The 19362-nt window shown below is 45.2% G+C and overlaps 1 protein-coding gene and 1 long non-coding RNA gene across 4 annotated transcripts in view; one reads left to right on the top strand and one right to left on the bottom strand.

Moving 5' to 3' along the window:
• Sorcs3 (sortilin related VPS10 domain containing receptor 3) overlaps positions 1-19362 on the bottom strand; it is a 627324-nt gene that overhangs the window by 575024 nt on the left and 32938 nt on the right. The window lies entirely within an intron of this gene.
• LOC121824394 (uncharacterized) lies at positions 4982-18345 on the top strand. Of its 3 annotated transcripts, XR_013048387.1 has the most exons (5): positions 4982-5121; positions 5647-5725; positions 6851-6931; positions 7600-7748; positions 17382-18345. It is a non-coding gene; the product is annotated as an uncharacterized LOC121824394 (long non-coding RNA). The 3 variants fall into 3 exon arrangements; XR_006066282.1 differs by lacking the exons at positions 7600-7748; positions 17382-18345 and having other exon boundaries at positions 6851-7018; XR_006066281.1 differs by lacking the exons at positions 7600-7748; positions 17382-18345 and having other exon boundaries at positions 5647-5733; positions 6851-7018.

Here is a 19362-nt window from a genome sequence, read left to right as displayed (position 1 = left end):
GGAAGAATTTCATACATATGTACTGTTTCTATATCATTCCCAACTACCCTCTACGCCCTCCATCTCCTCCCATGCTCCACTCCCTTTCGAAATCATGATTTCTGCTTTATTACCATTACATACACATGAATTTAGATAGATGATTGATAGATGGATGGATAGATAGATAGATAGATAGATATACATAGATAGATAGATAGATAGATAGATATACATAGATAGATAGCTAGAAATACAGCCCACTGAGCTGTTTAGTGTGGCCATATTTATTTGTATTTAGGGATGACCACTTGGGATTGGGTAGCCTGCCAGGGGGCTAACCTCTGGAAAAGACTGGCTCTCCTTCTTTCAGTAGTCATTAACTGCCTGTAGCTCTTCATCTAGGGATGAGGCTTTGTGAGATTTCCCCATCCATGTTGTGATATCAACTGGTATTGTTTTTCAAGTCCTATTTGGGGATTTCTTTTTAAATGAAGCAATCCCCTCCTCCTCCTAAACATCATGTAATTTAATTCATGAGAGCTGTTACACAAGGCCGTGTTTGTGTGTCTGTTGCTGCTAACCTGTCAAATCCATACTCCCCAAATACATCAAAGTGTGTGTGACCCTTGACCGGCATCTCCCCATTTTCCTGCCCCTGTCCTGGCAGCTGGCCTCCAGCTCTCTGCTCTTATGAGTTCAACATTTTAAGATTCATGGAGTATTTATTATTCTGTTTGGCTTATTTCATTTAGCACAAAGTCCTCCAGTTTCATCCATTTTACCACAAATGGGGATTTCTTTTACCTTACAGCTGAGAAATAGTCCATTCAAAGGATGAACCACAATTTCTATATCTACTCATCCACCAGTGGGAACTTCCACTGCTTTGGTACCTCAACTACTGTGAACAATGCAATGCAGGTCACCATAAATAAACTTTAGTGCAGCTGTTCAAGGGAATACTTCACACAAATCTTAAAAAGAAAGAAGTATAATTTTATATTGACAGGCCTAAAGTAATGTCCTATGAGAAAAAAGCAGGAGGAAATGCAAACTACAACGTAGAAATCATAAAAAGATTCATTTATTTCATGCCTACATGTATACACACACAGAGACAGACATATGTAACTATGAATCTATACACATATAATCTTCTGTAGATAGAGGACATCCAAGATCATTACATACTAACTTGTGACAATGATTGCCCCTGATTGACAGGACTCTGCCTGGGAGCTGAGGTGGAAAGAGGCCTTTCACAGTTGCATCATGTATGCAGAAATGCATAGTCCCACCTATTCCTTTGTTGCTCCAATTACAAACACCTACAAAGACATTCCTTTGAAAAGTTACTAGACCCTCTTCCCTTGTCAGACCTTCCAATATCCTAACCACTCTCACTGGTAAATATTAACCAAACACTTCAACACTTCACAAACATATGATTGGGACACACACACACACACAGTGCCTTATTATTTTCCTCATTGATGCCTCACTTAGAAGACTTGAGCTTGTTGAATCTCTTTCTACATGTGAACATGTCTTTGGGAAGATCCTCTCCTAAAGTGCATGCATGATCTCATTAACAGAAAAGAAAGAAAACCATCACGATTAAATTCAGTTACACTCGCCTGTCTGTCTTCTATTAAAGAAGTCTGGTGTGAATCAATAGAGGGTCTGCCTTCAAATCTCCCAAGAATTTCTGTGGTCTCTGAAATGTATCAAGCCCTGATCATAACTGCATACTCAATATTGTCCTAACAATTTAGAAAATCTGCCTTTTCTGGGAGTTCCTACAAAAATGTGAAAGCTGATAAAGTACAAGCCACATTTATAGAGGACAACATCCCGTTTTACAAGTGCTAGACCAAGCATGGACAAAAAAGATTGCATTTAATTATCACAATATCCTGGGTTGAGAACCCAGAACTCAGAGTCGGGGGTTTTCACTTAGAGGCTTAAGTAGTGAGGAGAGTTCTAAGGACCAGCATGGAGCAGGGAGAAGGCTTCAGGAATGCAGCCATGCAGGGGCCTCTGCTTATGCCTGAGCAGCTTTTAGCTAGCCTTGAGGTGAGATGGGCCTTACCCAGGGATGCAAGATTACCTCGGGAAGCAGGCATGATCTGGGCTAGGAAATCTTCATGGGCTGAGGGCATATTCCTTTGCCCAACTCCCAGAAACTGAAGGCAAGAAAGCCCACCTTAAAAGGCCGATATTGTGATGTACCACAGTGTCCCTACCTTCACAATTCTAACATCCAAATCCTAAAACAAGGACATGGCCACTGGGAGAAACTGAATTACTAAATCAAGGTAACCCAGAGGTACAGAACTTGATTCCCAAGGATCCTCACACCTCCTGGCCATGTCAACTTCCCAAACTGAATGTCCACTTGGGGAGTCAAATTCAAGTACCATATATCACTTTTAACACCTGAATTTCACTTACCCATGGAAAAGGAGAGGAGAAAGGCACTCTTGAATCTAACCTTAAAAAGAAACTATCAACAGAAAACATCTGCTGTAAACACTGAAGAAAAATGTCCCTGATAATCAAGGTTCCATTGCTTTGTAATTACCAGCTACCTGTGCCCTGCACAGACACCTCTACTCTTTTTGATGAGTTTGATTCCAAATGCATGCTCTAAAAAACAAGCCAAAGCTATTCTACTCCGTTTCCACTCTCCATGTCCGATAATAAACTACCAAAAATAGAAGCATCACAGCATAAACTGGATGAGAGAAGGCACATTCTGGCTTATAGAGGAAGAAAATAAAACAGGATGGGGGGAAACGAAAGAATCTGCTTAGCGTACAATGCTTCCAATCAAGGGATGATGGGCATCCAATCTTGGATCCATCAGTTACCCTGTAACCTGGAAACCCTGGCCATGTTCTTGAAGCCTGTGTGCTAAGTGTGTATAGATTCCCCATAGAATCATGAAAATGAGAAAGGTCATGATGTAAACACTCAGTGTTTAGCATTGTCCACATACAAAGTGAGACAATCAGTAGATCACTGGTTGTCTCAGGGTTACTGTCTGGGATGCTGTTACAATCAGCAGCATACCCAATCCCACTAATATGGTACAAAGAGTTGGCAGGATGTGGGCAGAGTTTTCCTGAACTTTCTGCAAAGCAGGTTGGCTTATAAATGCCTCTGCTTTCTTATTTTTAAAAACATGCTTTAAAATGGAAAGTCCTCCCCCAAATTATCTTCTCTTGTATGTCATGACCTCCATGGTGGCCCCCAAGAAGACCCAAGCTCTTGCTCATTACCAGTGTATAAACCTCAAACACACTTTAAGAGTATCCTCACTTTCCACTCCACATTCTGAAGCTCAGTAAAGCTGCATGGCCTGCTATCTTCAGGAGTTAAGAATGGGGAGGGACTGCATTGATGCTTCCTGATCTGCTGGGGAAGGTAAGGTTCCTGGATCTGCTGGCCCACAGAGTTCACCTTAGCAACGTTAAATTGACGCACGAGCCTTCGAAGCATTGCAAGCCCTGGGGTTTCTGTGTGTGGAGAAGTCGTGACAGCATTAGCAATGGCCCTGGGGAGAACAGTGCTGCTGTGTGGGCCTCAAGCAATCCATCCCATACTCCTCATCCAGGGAACTTTGTCAAGAATGCTGATTCTGCTAACTCAGATTCTTTGGAATGACAGAAGCTTCATGCTTACTCAGGTTTCAAATCATTATGTTTCAACCAAACTCTGAGGTCTTTCTCTGGGATGCTCCAATGGCCTTGCTCAAAGTAAAGAGACATGCTTTCCTATATAGTGCTGGCAATCACTACTTCATTACTATACCCATCTAACTCCTGACATTTGCCCCTACATTCCTCAAATTTTCACTTAATAGTTAATGAATACTTTGATTAATGTTGGAAATTTATATCCTATGAACGTCCCTGGAGATAATTATTTTCATTCAACAAACTACGATCTGCCCATTCTGTGTAGATATGTGAGGGACTAAGAAACAGAAGCTAAAGCCAATCTTGCAAGACCTCACTGTAGGCCCTCCATCTGTCTTGGCTGAAAAGCTCCAGAAAAAATCTGTATTTCCTACTGCCTGCATCTCTAAGACATCTGTAGTCCAGACATGTCTCAAAGGATGACATCCCATCTCTGTCCTCTGCAACAGTATTCTTATGTCCAACACCAACCCCACCTCTGGTATCACATCCTCTCTATCCAGTATGACATTCCTCAGCTGATTAGGAAGGATTAATTCCTTTCCTGGATCCATAGAGATAATTCTATAGCCTAATGTTTACAAAGTTTGGGGCATTTTGAGGGGGGGACCTCTATCCTCAATGACTTGTAACCAATTCCCTGACCTCAATAAATCCTGGGGGATTTATGAACATCTTGCCAGTGTCTGTACACAAGGGGGAAAAACACCTTTTTGGGGAAAGGGGTAAACTCCAATGTAGAAAGCAAATGCACACCACAGTCCACTGGATTACTCAAAATTAACATGCATCAGAATGATTGAAACCACATAATGACAAGGTGGAGAGTTACAGAGCAGCACCTGTTCTCTGTTTTCAGTTAGCACAAGAGATGGGAATAAGCAAAGGTCCACATCAGGCCTGTGTTGTCTTCAAGGCCAAGGCCAGAAGCTCTAGAACAAACCAAGAATAGGCGCATCAACTGTTTTAGCTATCCGGGATGAATCAGGAAGGTGAGGCCTGACTGGATTTGTATATCTCTTTTACTGTCATTTATAAGAAATACTTGTCTCTTTCTGTTTCTGTTTCTTTCTGTTTCTTTTCATTTATAAAAATTTCCCACCGCCTCCCATAAACAACATCCTACCCCAGCTTTTTCCTTCTCCCTCCATCAGTACCCCATCACAGGGGCACAACCCAGTTGCTCATGCAGTAGGCCAGCTTGAGTATGATAGGTCCGGGGATTCCCTGTCTCCATGTGAATGGAATTCCTCCATTTGGTTGCCATGACACCATGGATTAAGGGATCTCTGGCCTTCTTACCACATAGAATCCTTCCTTCTACATCCTTCACTGCAAGTCAGGAAAGCAACGTTTCTGCAAGACAAGCTGATCACAGTGCTGGCCAAACCTTCTATCCTGAACACTGTCCTAAAAGACCCGATGGTCTCAACAGGTGAGATCACAAACATGGACTTTTAAACTATGTCAGAAGGTGTGTGGGCTAGATAGTTCAGCAGAATGGAAATGTGCTGGCCACCAAGCCTGATAACAAGTTCGACTGAGTTTGATCCCTGGAACCCACATAGTAGAAGATAATCACTCCCACACGTTGTCCTCTGACCGCTACAGGTGTGTGATGGTATGCACATGCACACACCACCCCTCACACACAGAGAGAAGAATGAATGAATGAATGAATGAATGATAAATAGATGTAAAAATTTGTGTCTGAAGAACACATCCAGTGCTCTTTTTCATAAAAGAATTATTAAGTGTGGCCAACAAAAGGGAACCACCAGCATAGCCCTTCTGGTGCTCAAGGTGCAGTCATGGGTCAACAGTGCCCATCTGGACCATGGTTCGGAGAGAAAGGATCTACTGACCACTCCTCCCCTGGCTGAACTCAATATTCCCATGATGCTGAATAAAGCAGAGGAGATGTGAGCTGTAGGAATGACTTGTCTTTGTATACTAACAGGAGGCTCCTGACACCCCTAAAGTCATCTCTCTGGATTAATAACCAATGAAGGTCTGGCTTTGACAGATGAGGCACCCAGGTGAGATGGTAAGAGATTTGAGTCTTGAGTGTAATGCTAGTCCTGCCTCCAGTCTATGCCCTGGACAGAACACTTCTCATGAAGTGACTTCTGCATCTGAACAGTGTGGTACTCTGAACAAAAACAGTCCTCAGGCCTTTTTAAAAGTGACATTATTCACCACTTACAGGGACCTCTCTGAGTGGTGCAGGGTAAATTACAGCTACTGAAAATTGAATTCTCAAAACATGCCTCCCACTCTTGCCCGGAGAAGTCCCAGACAAGTGCTTTACCCCAAAACAGACAGCTCACCCCCATCCACCCTAAGTGAGGGATGTGTGTAAGGGCACAGGTGTATATGTAAGGGCACACTGATAGGGGAGAAATGAGATTCCACATCCACCCTAAGTCAGTTGTGCGTAAGGGCACCCTGGCACATGGAGGACTGAGAGTCCACATTCAGAATCAGAGCTAACCTCTCACCACAGCTGCCCTTCCTCCAATGCCTCGCTTTCAGAAGATGAGGCCTTCCTTTGTCCACACCAGGCCAAGGCACCACACGTCAGCATACCCTAAAACTGCAGCATGCAAGACTGGGGCTGGCTTGTCCCGTCAAGCACTTGACATGGAAGCAAGAAAACCTGAACTGGATCTCCAGCACCCACATAAAAAGTGAGGCTCAGGCGCATGTGCCTGAAATCCCAGTGCTACAGAAGCAAAGACCAGCAGATCCCCGGAGCTCGCTGAACAGTCGGGCTAGCTGGGTCGGAAGGCCCCAGGATCAGTAAGGGACTGAAAATTAAGGCAGAGAATTGAAGAAGAAACCTGATATCAACTACGAGCCTCCAAATGTGTGTACACACATGTGCACATGTACCTTCACACACATGAACACACACACACACACACACACACACACACACACACACACACACACACACACACTGCTCAAAGGAAAAGACTGATGATGCCACTGAGGCTCTTCTCCCTGACTGGCTGATGTCATGACTGTGTGTGTGGTGTGTGCTGGAAACTGCAGACTTCAAATCAGTCCACACACCCTTGCTTCCTGTCAGCCTCATCCTGGAGGTCCGGGCCTGGAAATCTTTTCCCCAGGCCTCATGTTTATGTTCTCTGTTTGTTCAGTGTCCAGATCATCAGCACATGATGCTTAGCTCAAATGGGAAGGATGCAAGGGTGATCAGTTGGAAGGATCCTGACTCACAGGTGTGAATGTCCTGTGGTGAAGATTGACTAATCATAACAGGCTCCTCGGATAAAACAGGGTGCTGCAATAAATAACCACTATGGTAATGGAAGTCTGAAGGGTGATTTCTAAACTAAGACATCCTGAACACTGAGAGGATAAGGTGCTCCAAGAACAAAGAATGTGTGCAAAGGCCCTGAGGCAGGAATGACTGACAGACATAATTCAAGGCAGATCTGGTCTGCATGAAGAGCCAGATACATAGCAAATGGTTATTTCCATAGAAGTTAGAAGGGGTAGAGACGTCAACACGGGCAGAGAAAGAGCCCTGAAGACCACATCAGCAGAGCTGTCAGCAAGACTTCCAGGAGAAGGGGTATTTGAGCTAAACTGTAAAACTTAGGTAGATTCCACAGAGGCCGGAGAAAGGAGCCTGGTGTGTAGGGACCACATGGCTTTCTTAGAAATGTGCCTGTTCACCTGCCTGGAGCTTCAGGTAGGAGGAGCGGCTAATGGAAAGTGAATAAGGGCTGGACTATGAAGGCACTCTTACTAAAGAAGGAAAATCAGGGAGCCAGTTTCCCCCAAGTAGGAAGAACAAGGAAGCACTAAGTGGACCAGGAGCCATTTTTCTGTATTTTGTTTTATGTACATAGGTGTTTTGCTTACATATATGCCTGTGCACCAGGTGCATGCCCGGTGCCTATGGAAGCCATAAGATCACACAAGCTGCCCTGGTGATTCCTGTCACTGCATATCAAGGCCATGCTACTGAGGGCTGGCTACCTCACTGTAACTCTCAGGAATGGGCTGGAAGCCCGGACTGTGGACCAGCAGGTAACCAAGGATGTGTCAGAATCCCACCTACATTCAATAGCTGGGAAAGGCAGTCATGGAGGGGATTTGAGAGAGGAGAGGAGAGAGAGGGAGCAGGGGAAATCTGGGAATGAAGCACACGCCATTGGCATGGGCAAGCTCTGGGCTGCACTGGCATTTTCCTCCAAGAATCAAATAGAATCCCTGCTTCTGTGCTCCTGCCACAGTGAACAGTGACGTGGAGCACATCACATGCTGCTGTGAGCTGCCCACAGCCGGCTGGCAGAAGCTACAGTTGGCAAGTGCTGATTCATAAGGCCCTCAGCTATACACGCACATGCTTCTGTGCCAAGGCTGGGTACACACGAACATGCAGGCACACACAGCCCACTCCTGGGCAGCTCCTCCCTGTTTAGCTTCCAGTCTGTGGGCTGCTGGACCATGCTCTGCACTCCATAAAGATCTATCTCCCTCACCCACCTCTGCAACTCTCTTAGTCAGGACTAAGATGAAGGAGGCAGCCCTGGACCCTGTTTTGAGGGTACTGACGGAGGATCAAGAGGTAAAACGCAAGACACCCAGTCAAATCTGAATTTCTGATAAACAACACATTTATTTTCATTTTCATTTGCTAAAGCCAGAGATGTTGTTACTGATGGTGCAAGTGTACAGCTCTCTCTTGCCTTTCCTCCCCTGAAGCTGCAGGTGAGGGTGGGAATGGCATGGCAACACTCTGACATCAGTAGGATTGCTAGTACTCCCGTTGATAGATGAAGCAGCTGAGGCCTAGGGCTTGCCTGAGGACACACAGCTAAAAAGTTCTGTCTCAGACCAAGGCTTGGACGCCAAAGTCAGTATCCTCTGGAGATAGGCAATAGAGTCCAGGGGTGACAATGAGCTAGTGAGCACTCATATCCAAGTTCCTGTTTTCAGTCCAAAACCTGGTACTCTTTCTCTCCTGGCCTGGTTTTGTGTGGTAGCCACCTCACACCCGAGGCTGTCTTGGCCCCAGTGCCCACATTCAGGTGAGAACTGCACACAGACCCTTCCTCCTTAGTATGTGTTCATATTTCCAGTGGCCTTTCCCAGACATTTCAGTGTGGGTTGTCACATACAGAGAAGAAACAGGTTGTCCATCACTAAAGAAAACACAGCCACTAGAGTCTTAGCACCTAGTTTTTGGAAAGGGCTGCCTGGAGATGGTAAGATGAGGTAAAAGACCAAAACAGTTCCTAAAGTACACCAACAATATCTCCTTACCCAGACCAATCAGGCTGATGAATATTGAATTCCGAGTCATGGGCACTGACCTTAGACTAGCTGAGAAGAATGTCTTGGTAATGGGAAGATTTGAGACTGGGATAGATGAAGGCATAAAATGGGGGCATGGGTGAGGGAGGATGAGCAAATGCGTGAACAATTAGATGGACGGATGGATGGGGAGATTGGTGGCTAGATGGGTAGGTGGGCTGATGCATGGGGAAGGAGTGAGCTTGCAAACTTTAATGAGACCACTAAGTATCTGAAATTCCTCCAGGGAGTGTGGGTCTTTTCTATTGTGTTCAGTGAAAGGTTTTAAAGACAGACAGGCGGTGGTGGCACACGCCTTTAATCTCAGCACTTGGGAGGCAGAACCAGGTGGATCACTGTGAGTTCGAGGTAGCCTGGTCTACAAAGCAAGTTCCAGGAAAGGCGCAAAGCTACACAGAGAAACCCTGTCTCAAAAAACTAAAAAAAAAAAAAAAAAAAAAAAAAAAAAAAAAAAAAAAAATTAAAAAAAATTAAAAAAAAAAAAAAGGTTTTAAAGACAGAGAGGGCTGTAGGAACCAGATAGATAGAGAAACGTAAACAGACAGAAAGACAGACAAATGTGTAGAAATGCCGCAGCGTGGCCTTCTTAACTCAGTGGCTCTGTCCAAGGTTCCTGAGCATCCCTGGCTGTTACAGTAGCACAGAGAAGGCCATGGGGACACTAGATTTTCATCTGTATGATTTACTGGCTGTGGGTGGTATGGAGCTCACGACAATCAGTTATTTGTCATGTTCTGCATCCAGGAGGCTGGGACAAGGGTGAGTCAGGAGGGTGAAGTCACTATAGTCTGAGTCTGCAGCAGCTGGTGGGTCCCCTCCAACACCTTCTGTACCCCCGCCCCCAGCCCCAGGATGGTCACCACGGCTCCACACCCAAAACACCACATCCTCAAACTGAGACACAGAGAGTACTCCCACAATGCCCACACATGCCTGCAGGAAAGCTAGACTTCTGCTTGGAGCCTCATTTTCTACTCTCTAAGCCTGATCTTCACCATAATGGTGACACCGATGGGATAGGGGAGGCTGTGCGAGGATCACGGCCATGTCCTTTAAAAGATACTTGGGCCACCTCTGCCTGCTCCTCCCTACCTTCACCCCATTACAGTATGCAAGAACTCACAGCCATGGGCAATAAGGTGGTGACCATAAATGGGTCTGGAAAGAGGAGACACTAATCCCCAAAGAGGAAGGTGAATCATCAAAGGAAGCCAAGAGAGCAGATACAAAATCTATCCCACCTCACTAGAGACTGCCTCACCCCTTAGGGGACAGACCCTTTACTGAAAACTACTACACACAAACAGGTCTTTGTATATATGAGAACATGCTTTGAGGTTAGAAGTAAGAAAATGGTCAGGGTTTGAGGCAATATACTAAGGAAATTACTAAGGGAGACATTGATGAGCTGAGGAGCTTGTGATTTGTGACTCCAACACAGACAAGAGACGTGATGTGATGTGATGTGATGTCACCACATACAGGTGACCCTTGCAGCTGCTGCCTCTCCATCCAGACTGGGCATCCAGAGTCAAGCCCACACTCATTGGTACCATAATCTCTCTAAAAAATAAAGCACTTGTAGATGGTGTCAGATACTTCTATATAATAAAAGGATTTGTGGGCCAAAGGGACCCCAGAGGGATTGATAAGCCAATCTTTGGACACAGATAATTGTCCCTACTTTGTGTCTTGCAGACAAAGTCCGTTTCTCCCCTGAACTCCCACAGTGCTTGCTTCTGGCCTCTTTGAGGGCTTAATGAGCTGCATGCCCACTTGATTGCTTCTCCATAACTCCAGCTATTTATCAATACTAATGCTTATTGATGATTTTCTAAACACCCAGCACCACGTTCTTTACAAGTACTAGCTCATGCAATGCCCTGACAATCATTTAATATTTGTATTATAATCACTATCATTTTTCAGATGAGATATATGAGTAATAAGAGAAGGGTAGACAGGGTAGAGCAGGCTCCCATCTGAGTGCTGCAAAAATTAGGGATGAACTTCATTGTCTCTTACTCCAATATTAGCTCCTGTGAGTGCCACCCAGTGAATACTTGATAAATGATAAGCAAATGGAAGAAAAAGGAGAGAGGGAACAAACTTTTCTGACTTTGTGGCACTATTACAAAGGATGCAGCCATGTCACAAACTAAAGACAAACAATACATGAAGCCGATGAAAATAACCATTAACGGTTGACAAGGGCTCCATTTACTGCACATGGCAAGTCTACTCTATGAATGCCATCACCTTTAATTGTGGATTAAAGGTGGCTTCCATGATTCCCGAGGCACAGCTGAGGAATGGAAGCTCACACTCCTTGATTTGTACAGGGTTTTCCCTGGAGAGAGACAAGAATAAAGGGCCTGGCCCCACAGCTGACCTAAACCACTGGGAAGTCACTACCTTGGAACCTGGAGCCTTCAATACCCAGCTCCCTGTCACCTCACCCATGGATTATCCTAGTGGATTCTCTGTCTCTCTAGAACTTTCTACAAAACCCCAGCATGGAATTCTGCAGGCTTTCCAAGGCTCTTTCTACAGTGAGAAAGTCCAGAGCTTGCTCTCATGTATTTCACACTGAACTCTGAGCCTAGCATGGGGAAGGTACTTAGAAGGCACATGCTGATGGATCAAGCTGGTTGCCCATCAGTTGTCCAGTGAGATTGATAAGGATTGTGGAGGAACCCTTTCCAGAGCTTGATGGCTATCAGGTTTGATCAGCTTGTCTTCTCTGAATTCTAAGGGTAGGCACCCCATAATTACCATATCTAGCTTCTCCATCTCCCTCCAAGCAGCCATTGACAAGACAAGTAACAAACACCAGCTGACACCAGCAAAACACCCAAGAGGCATCAGCAGCAGAATGTCAAGGCAAACAAGAGGAAGCACCCTTCACCCCTGCTTACCTCCCTAGTCAGGTCTCATGCAAAGGACAGACTCTGCTCAGAAGCTGCATGGACCCACCAGGTAGTTCTCAGCTGGCTCTTCTTCCCACAAAGTGTGAAGACCTGTCAGGCATCTGGGGCTCACTCTAGGCACAGCTTTTCTGAATCCAAATCATGGAGAGGCATCTACATTCTGGCCCTAACAAGGCTAGTGGTTCCTAAGGACTGAGGCAAACACAGGTTTACTCTGTCTTAGTCAGTGTTCTATTGCTGTGAAGAGATGCCGTGACCATGGCAACTCTTATACAAGAAAGCATTTAACTGGAGCTTGTGGTGGTATGCAAGTAGGCATGAAGCTAGTGGAGCTGAGAGCTCTACTTCCAGATCTGCAGGCATCAGAGACAGACAGACAGACAGACAGAAAGACATTGGGCCTGGCCTGGGCTTCTGAAACCGCAAAGCCCGACCCCAGTGACACACTACCTCCAACAGGATCACACTTACTCCCAAAAAGGCCACACCTCCTAATAGTATCACTCCCTGGTGATTAAGCATTCACATCCATAAGCCTATGGAGGCCATTCTTATTCAAGCTACCACACTCTCTTAGTTACCGTTTGGGTACTGGGCCCCACATCATCAAAGCTTTCTCCTCCTGAGCCCTCTTCAGTTTTTGGAGCCTTCAGTATGCAGGCCCTTTGTTTCCTTGACCTGGTTGGTTCTTTACAGAAGGTGCTGAGAGAGATGCAGAATAAAGGCAACTGTCCCTAGTCCTAGAACATTTAGACCTTCCTCTGAGCTCATAGGAGACCTGGCCCAAAGCTTGATCAGATGCCCTGAGCAGGAAAATCCCCAGAACCCTGGCTAAGAGCCAGTGGCCTGTAAGTTGCTCCTGACATCACAGGAGATAAGATGTAGTCTTGGCTATTCTTGGGAGCAGAAGGCAGAAGACTTCAGACGCTGCCTCAGGAACATCTGCTCCCAATGTCACTGGCTTGTGTCAGGAACCCAGGTCCCTCCATCTCAACCTCACTACTGATACCAAATCTAGAGGATCTGAGATTCCTAACCCAGGCATCATTTTGGATGAATATTCTTCTGCAAGGATTCCCATTCTCCAAAGGCTTAGCAGCATACAAATTGTAAACAAAGGTTTATCTCATGCAATTTGTCCAACAACCTCTATCCAGCTCCAGAACACATTGCAGGGCAGGGTGCACTAACCAAATCACTACCTCTATGAGTTTGACTTGAGGGCTTAGCCTGAGTCCCATAGTAGGGATCCTCCTGTCTGGAGTCACATTAGACCTAAAAGAACATTTTAAAATAACAGCTAACCTCCCAAATACTTAAGACCTCAGCTTTCTTCAGACTTCCAAAGATGCCGACAGCAGACAACCTTGCAAAGTACTTCTATCATTGTCTCCTTCCTTCAGGAAAGGAGTCAAGGCTAGAGAAGTAGAGGAACCAGCCTTGTATTTGTTCATTCACAAAAGAACTATCAAAGACCTACTTAGGGGCCAGGCATGCAAGGTGACCCCCCTTCCCCCCACCAAGTCACCCTGAAGATTTCTTCCAAGCAAACACACTGCTCTCTGAAGAGGCCATTTCTTCTCGCATCTCTGTAGACATGAAGAAGATCCAGAAGCTTGCTCCAGTGTTTCCCCTGCTGTAACTCCCTGCTTCTGCCATGCGATCACTACACACTGAGAGAACTGAAGACAAACCAAGCATTGTCTACATGGAGTTTTCGTTCTGATGATGCAACGGAACACAAAAGACAAACTGGTAACATGAGCAATCTGAGACATACCAATAAGGAAGGGAAGCAGAGCTGAGGGCTAAGTTCAGTGTGCAGAAATTACACAGTTTAGCCGGTGCCACTGCAGCAGGCCTCACTGGGAAGGTAATTTAATACTAGAAAGAGGTGGGAGAATGAACCACACATCTCCATGGGTACAGAACATTTCATGGAGCAGGAGCCGTCAGTACAAAGCCCTGAGACTCTGGTGGTATGCCATGGAAAGACAAACTGGGTGAGGAAACATCATGAGGACAATAACTCTGCCCATCACCAGGTCACCAGTCACAACAAGGAGTCAGGCTTGACTCTGATGAGCTCCCTCATGACTGATGAGGAACACAGGGTCAGGAAGAGCTGATGATTTGGTAAAGTATATATAGGGCAAGACTTTAAATCAGAGCCCAGAAAAAAAATTAACTTTAAGTATTCAACCCACCAATCAGGGCTCCATGGCCTTTTCCTCCCATCCAGTGTCCCTGGTAAGTCATCCTTTCTCACTAAAATAGGTACAATGGCAACTGATTTTATATATATACACGCACACATACATGAAGGCAAGCTTGGCTGTGTTCCATGGGAGACACAGGGAACTGAGTCTCAGAGATCCTCCATATTGCAGTCAGGGTTGGGGGAGGATGATGAAGACGTCTCTGGAGCCAGGAACCTGGGAGTGATGGTGGGTCCTCCTCTCTCCTCAGCTCTGCAGCTGTAAAAAGCAGCCACCTCTCCAGAAAGTGGGTTTGTTTACTTGAAGAGAGTCCCCAGGCTGATTCCTAAGCATTTTTAGGCACACACTACAACACTACAAATAAAACTCACATTTCCCATCTTAAAGTGAGAAACACAGATCACAGAGTGGAGCATGAGTTACACACACACACACACACACACACACACACACACACACACACACACACCCCAGAGCACATCTTCCCCAGAGAAAGAAATGTGGGAAACGCTCATGGCCGGGGACTTGGAGAGCATGCCATTGCTCCCTGCCTACCCTTCCCACTGTGAAGAGGCCTATTTTCAATCTGGAGGCTGGCCTTCTAGAAGGTATTTACTGTGGTCCTACCTTTGCCCACAGCTTGCTGTTCCTTCTCTTTATTTTTAGTGGAGTCCTGGCTGGCCCAGAACTCACTATGTAGACGTGACTAGCCTTGAACTTGAAACATTCTTCTTGCCCCTGCTGCTCAAGTGCTAGGATTACAGGCATGCATCATCAGCTCATCTCAAATGTTTTTGATAACAGCTTTCAAGGGGTCTATTAACCTCACCAAGGGCTGACCTGTAGTTTGCCTGCCTCTTCAGGGAGCAAAACCCAGACACAGCCCTCCAGGAAACTGGAGTCTACAGTAGTAAAGATGTCCCAAAGCCAGGGACCAAGGTCTCAGTGCAAACAACAGTAATAACTATAAAAGTCTACATTTCATCACTTTCTGTGGACCAGGCACTACCTGTACCACTCAGGAGCAATAGCTACCTTAGGCCTGACACAGTCCTGTGAGGAAGCATCAATGATCATCTGTTTATACAGATAAGATATTATGGTTTCCATCTGAATGTCAGCAAAGACTCCTGTTCAAAAGGCTGCCGCTGGGGCCCTCCCTTGGAATGACCCTTCCCCTTGAAAGTGACGTCAGCTGCTGGATCCAATCTTTGAGAGGTTATTGGCTCATAAAGGCTCTGACTTAATCAACTAATTAATCCACAGGCAGACTCATAACTTGACGGCCACATTAGAAAGTGGCAAAAACATTAAAACTTTCAAAGATGAGTACTCACTGGAGTAAGGTGTCAAGTGACCTTGGGGTTTTACTGTACCCCAGGCCCCTTCCAATTCTATCTATCTGGCTACTTCTCAGCTGCAATAAGATGTCTCTGCCATCATCACTCCTATCATCATAACAGTCCACTCTGCTTCCAGCCTGAAGTAAAGGGGTGTTAAAGTTAAAACCTCCCTTTTTGAAAAAAGAAAACAGAAAAAGGTGCTGTGCTGTAGATGATTGATTGATAAATAAAACACTGATTGGCCAGTGGCCAGGCAAGAAGTATAGGCGGGACTAACAGGAGAATTGAGAGAACAGGAAGGCGGAGAGGGACACTGCCAGCCGCCACCAAGACAAGGAAGATGTGAGGTACTGGTAAGCCACGAGCCACATGGCAAAGTATAGATTAATAGAAATGGGTTAATTTAAGATAGAAGAAGTAGATAACAAGAAGCCTGCCACGGCCATACAGTTTTAAGCAATATAAGTCTCTGTGTGTTTACTTGGTTGGGTCTGAGCCACTGCGGGACTGGCAGGTTAGAGAGATTTGTCCTGACTGTGGGCCAGGCAGGACCAGAAAAACTCTAGCTACAAAGGGGTCAGCTGATTATTGAGTAAAACTTTAAAAACCACGAGCCAAAAATAATCATTTTTTAAACATCACTTATCTCAGGTATTTGCCACAGCAATAAAAAGCTAACACAAGAAACTGAGGCATGAGGAGGTGAGGTGACTCCACCCACATTCACACAACTGCTAAAGTAGCAGAGATGGGTTTGACCCCAATCATCTGAGTCTGTCTAGCAGACACTCTCTCTAAGACAAGCTCAATGGTGCCCCCACATCTAGGGCACTGATATGAATGAGAGGCACACTAAGCTGCATTGAAGTTAGGACTCAAACTGTGTCGTGATGAATACTACCGTCCATAAAACAGAATAGCTATTATTCAGGTTATTACTCACCAGCCTGCTCAATGGGATCAACATTTGCCTGTGTTTTCCATGCAGTTCTGACATGGCTGACTCATGCATTTGTCTCATCCATGACCAGATCATATGCCCTTTGGGATCTTTGGTCTGTACAGTGACCCTCTGAGAGGTACTACAAGGGCTTACAGAAGTCATTTGCAAATGTATGTTGGGAGAATTAATGAATACTTATGTGAATGAATGAATAAACTTGGCCCATGCAGATGGTTTAAGTGTCTTCTTTACAAAGTACAGAACATGACAACACCCAGGTCAAGGATTCCTAGCTGCCTCCCAACATAGCCTCACAGTAGGACTGAAATAGAGATGGATACATATTCTTTTTATCCTTTTACAGCACTTAACTCTATGTTTCACTTTAATTAAAAAAGCACAATAGCTTCAAGTGCTGGATCTTGATGCACTGTGCTCTTCATGAATATTTATCACTCTAGGCTATATAAAATTGAATAATTATTAGCAATTAAAAGAAGGTCAACAGAAGGCTTTCCAGAACCCTCCACCAAGAGAAAGAAGGAGAAATGGGATGCTGTGATGAAGAGCCTTCGGCAAGGACTCTACCAGAAAGGGGAGAAAAGTGTTGGCTGATGAGGCAAAAACCTACACTTAAAGGCATAGGCTGGTTTGAAGCAGGATGCTCTACTCAAAAGCCATTTATTTCAGTGAGGACAATGTACTAGGTGTGAAGAAGATGTATTTGATAACGTGGGTTTTAGGAGAGTATTAAGAGAGGGAAAAGTGAAGTTAGACAAGTTCCTCCACCTCCTTGAGTCCGCTTTCTGCTACTCATCTCTAGTGCTAGACCAGTTATGGGAATAACCTTGTGATATTCCTGAAACACGGCTCATGATGAATTGATGGGCCTTTCATCCCTCTTTCAGGATGGACAAGTGTCTCAGCAGCTCCAATAGACCCGTGTGGACTACTCAACATCCTTTAATTCTCTCCTCACTAGAAAGAAACCCCACTTCTCATGTAATCCTGCACCTACGCTGACTCATGAAAAGCCACCAGATCAGGTGTCCATCACTGCTTACAGTGATGACAAAAGCCATCCTACAGCCTGACAGAAATCAGCCCCCCTGCTATTGCCTGCCACCTAACTGGTACCCTCTCAGGCCAGAGAGAATCCTTATACTCTTTCTACACAGAGGCACTCCCAATTCTGAGAGCTCCTGAGCTCATTATCTTCCCTACATGAACCTACATTGTCTGAGAATGGCTTGTGTCAGAGCACAGTTCTGGGGTCCTCCCTAAGCTGTGGCTCCATCCTTGAACAAACTTGAATGGCTCATTTGTCTTGAGCTTTGAGAGCTGATCATTGTAGCCCCGGAAGAGCAATAAAAGAGCAGGGTCATGAGCAGACACACTCTGTGGCTCTTGCCTTGGGAGGCTGATGGTGGTAGAAACAACTTTAAGTGTGTTCCCATGAAATCATACCCAGCAATATCATAAGAAACTGTAAAATACTCAAAAACAAACATCATGCCAGCCTCCCTTGCTGTCTCACACTGGACATTTTCATATTAAATGTTACTCTGGCTTCTAAACCCTGACCCTAGGGGTTAGGTTGCTAGTCACAGATGATCTTCAGTTTTACATCTTTTCTACCAATAGACATATCTACTAATATTGATAGGATAATTGCTATGTGCCCCTGGCATACAGACCCTCGCATGTATAAACTCATTTAATAGCTGCCTTCTCAGATCTGAACTCTAGAAGTCAGTCACATTGCAGGAAGTCTCTTCTATCCAACCAGCTAACCACAAAGACATGGAACCCCTATGTCAGCAGGGTTTCCCTTTACTAAGTCTCATGTCACTGTACATGTCATCATCTTGAACCCAGTCAGCCAAAGGTATCAGGGCAGAGTATAGGGAAACAGGTAACACTGATAACACTGAGATCCCTCCCTTCATTGCAGTGGCATCCCCCCCCCCCCCCCCCCCCCCGCTCGGGAATAACCTGAGGCCTCTCAAAAGCTAAGGAAGTGCTATGTCACTGATATACCCTCTGACCTTTCTCTACATTTTGATGTAATCTTGCTAAGTTCCCAGGTCTTGCAAAGAACTCACCATACCCCAAGAATGCCTTGAATTTGTGGTCCTTCTATCTCATCCTTATTAGCAGCTAGAATTACAGACCTACCATCAAGCCCAGCTCCTGGCTTCTTTTTTTAAAGTGTATAGTGTTGTTGTCTAAATGGATTGACACCCAGTTAAAAAATAAAATGTTAGGGACCTCACAAGTGTTTATTTGTTAGAAGACCATGTGCAGGTGTACCTGACATTGACCTTGGTTCTATCACTAATGTAAACCAAGCTCCAAGAAACTGGGTTGTCCACTGTGTAAACAAACTTCTACTCCAATACCATCCTTTATATGTTAAAAGTTACATAAGAGAGGGGAAACTTTAAAATCTCAGAGATGGGACAGTGTTGGTGGACCTCTCTGCTAAGCACGTATATGCAAGGTCCCACTTCGATGTATACCTCTCTCTCTCTCTCTCTCTCTCTCTCTCTCTCTCTCTCTCTCTCTCTAGTGTGTGTGTGTGTGTGTGTGTGTGTGTGTGTGTGTGTGTGTGTGTGTGTGTGTTCCTCTTCTCTCTCATTTTTTTCTCCCCTCTCTCTCTGAATGTTTTGTTTTCAGGAACAGGACAGATGTCCCTGGATCATGCACACTTCCACAGAAGGTCAGCCTCAAGAGAAAACTGGTTACTTTAGGGACACTGACTATATATCCAGAGTGGAATAACAACTGTTATAGCAGGATGCAAAGCAGGATGGTGGCAGTATCACCATCACGCTTTACCCTCCGACACAACCACTTTCATGGCTGGACCAGTTGGCCTGGGGTGTT

The sequence above is a fragment of the Peromyscus maniculatus genome, chromosome 1 (assembly GCF_049852395.1).
Source record: "Peromyscus maniculatus bairdii isolate BWxNUB_F1_BW_parent chromosome 1, HU_Pman_BW_mat_3.1, whole genome shotgun sequence".
In the NCBI taxonomy this organism is placed as follows: domain Eukaryota; kingdom Metazoa; phylum Chordata; class Mammalia; order Rodentia; family Cricetidae; genus Peromyscus; species Peromyscus maniculatus.
The sequence above is the reverse complement of the archived record's forward strand: the minus strand, read 5'-3'. Positions and strand labels throughout refer to the sequence as shown.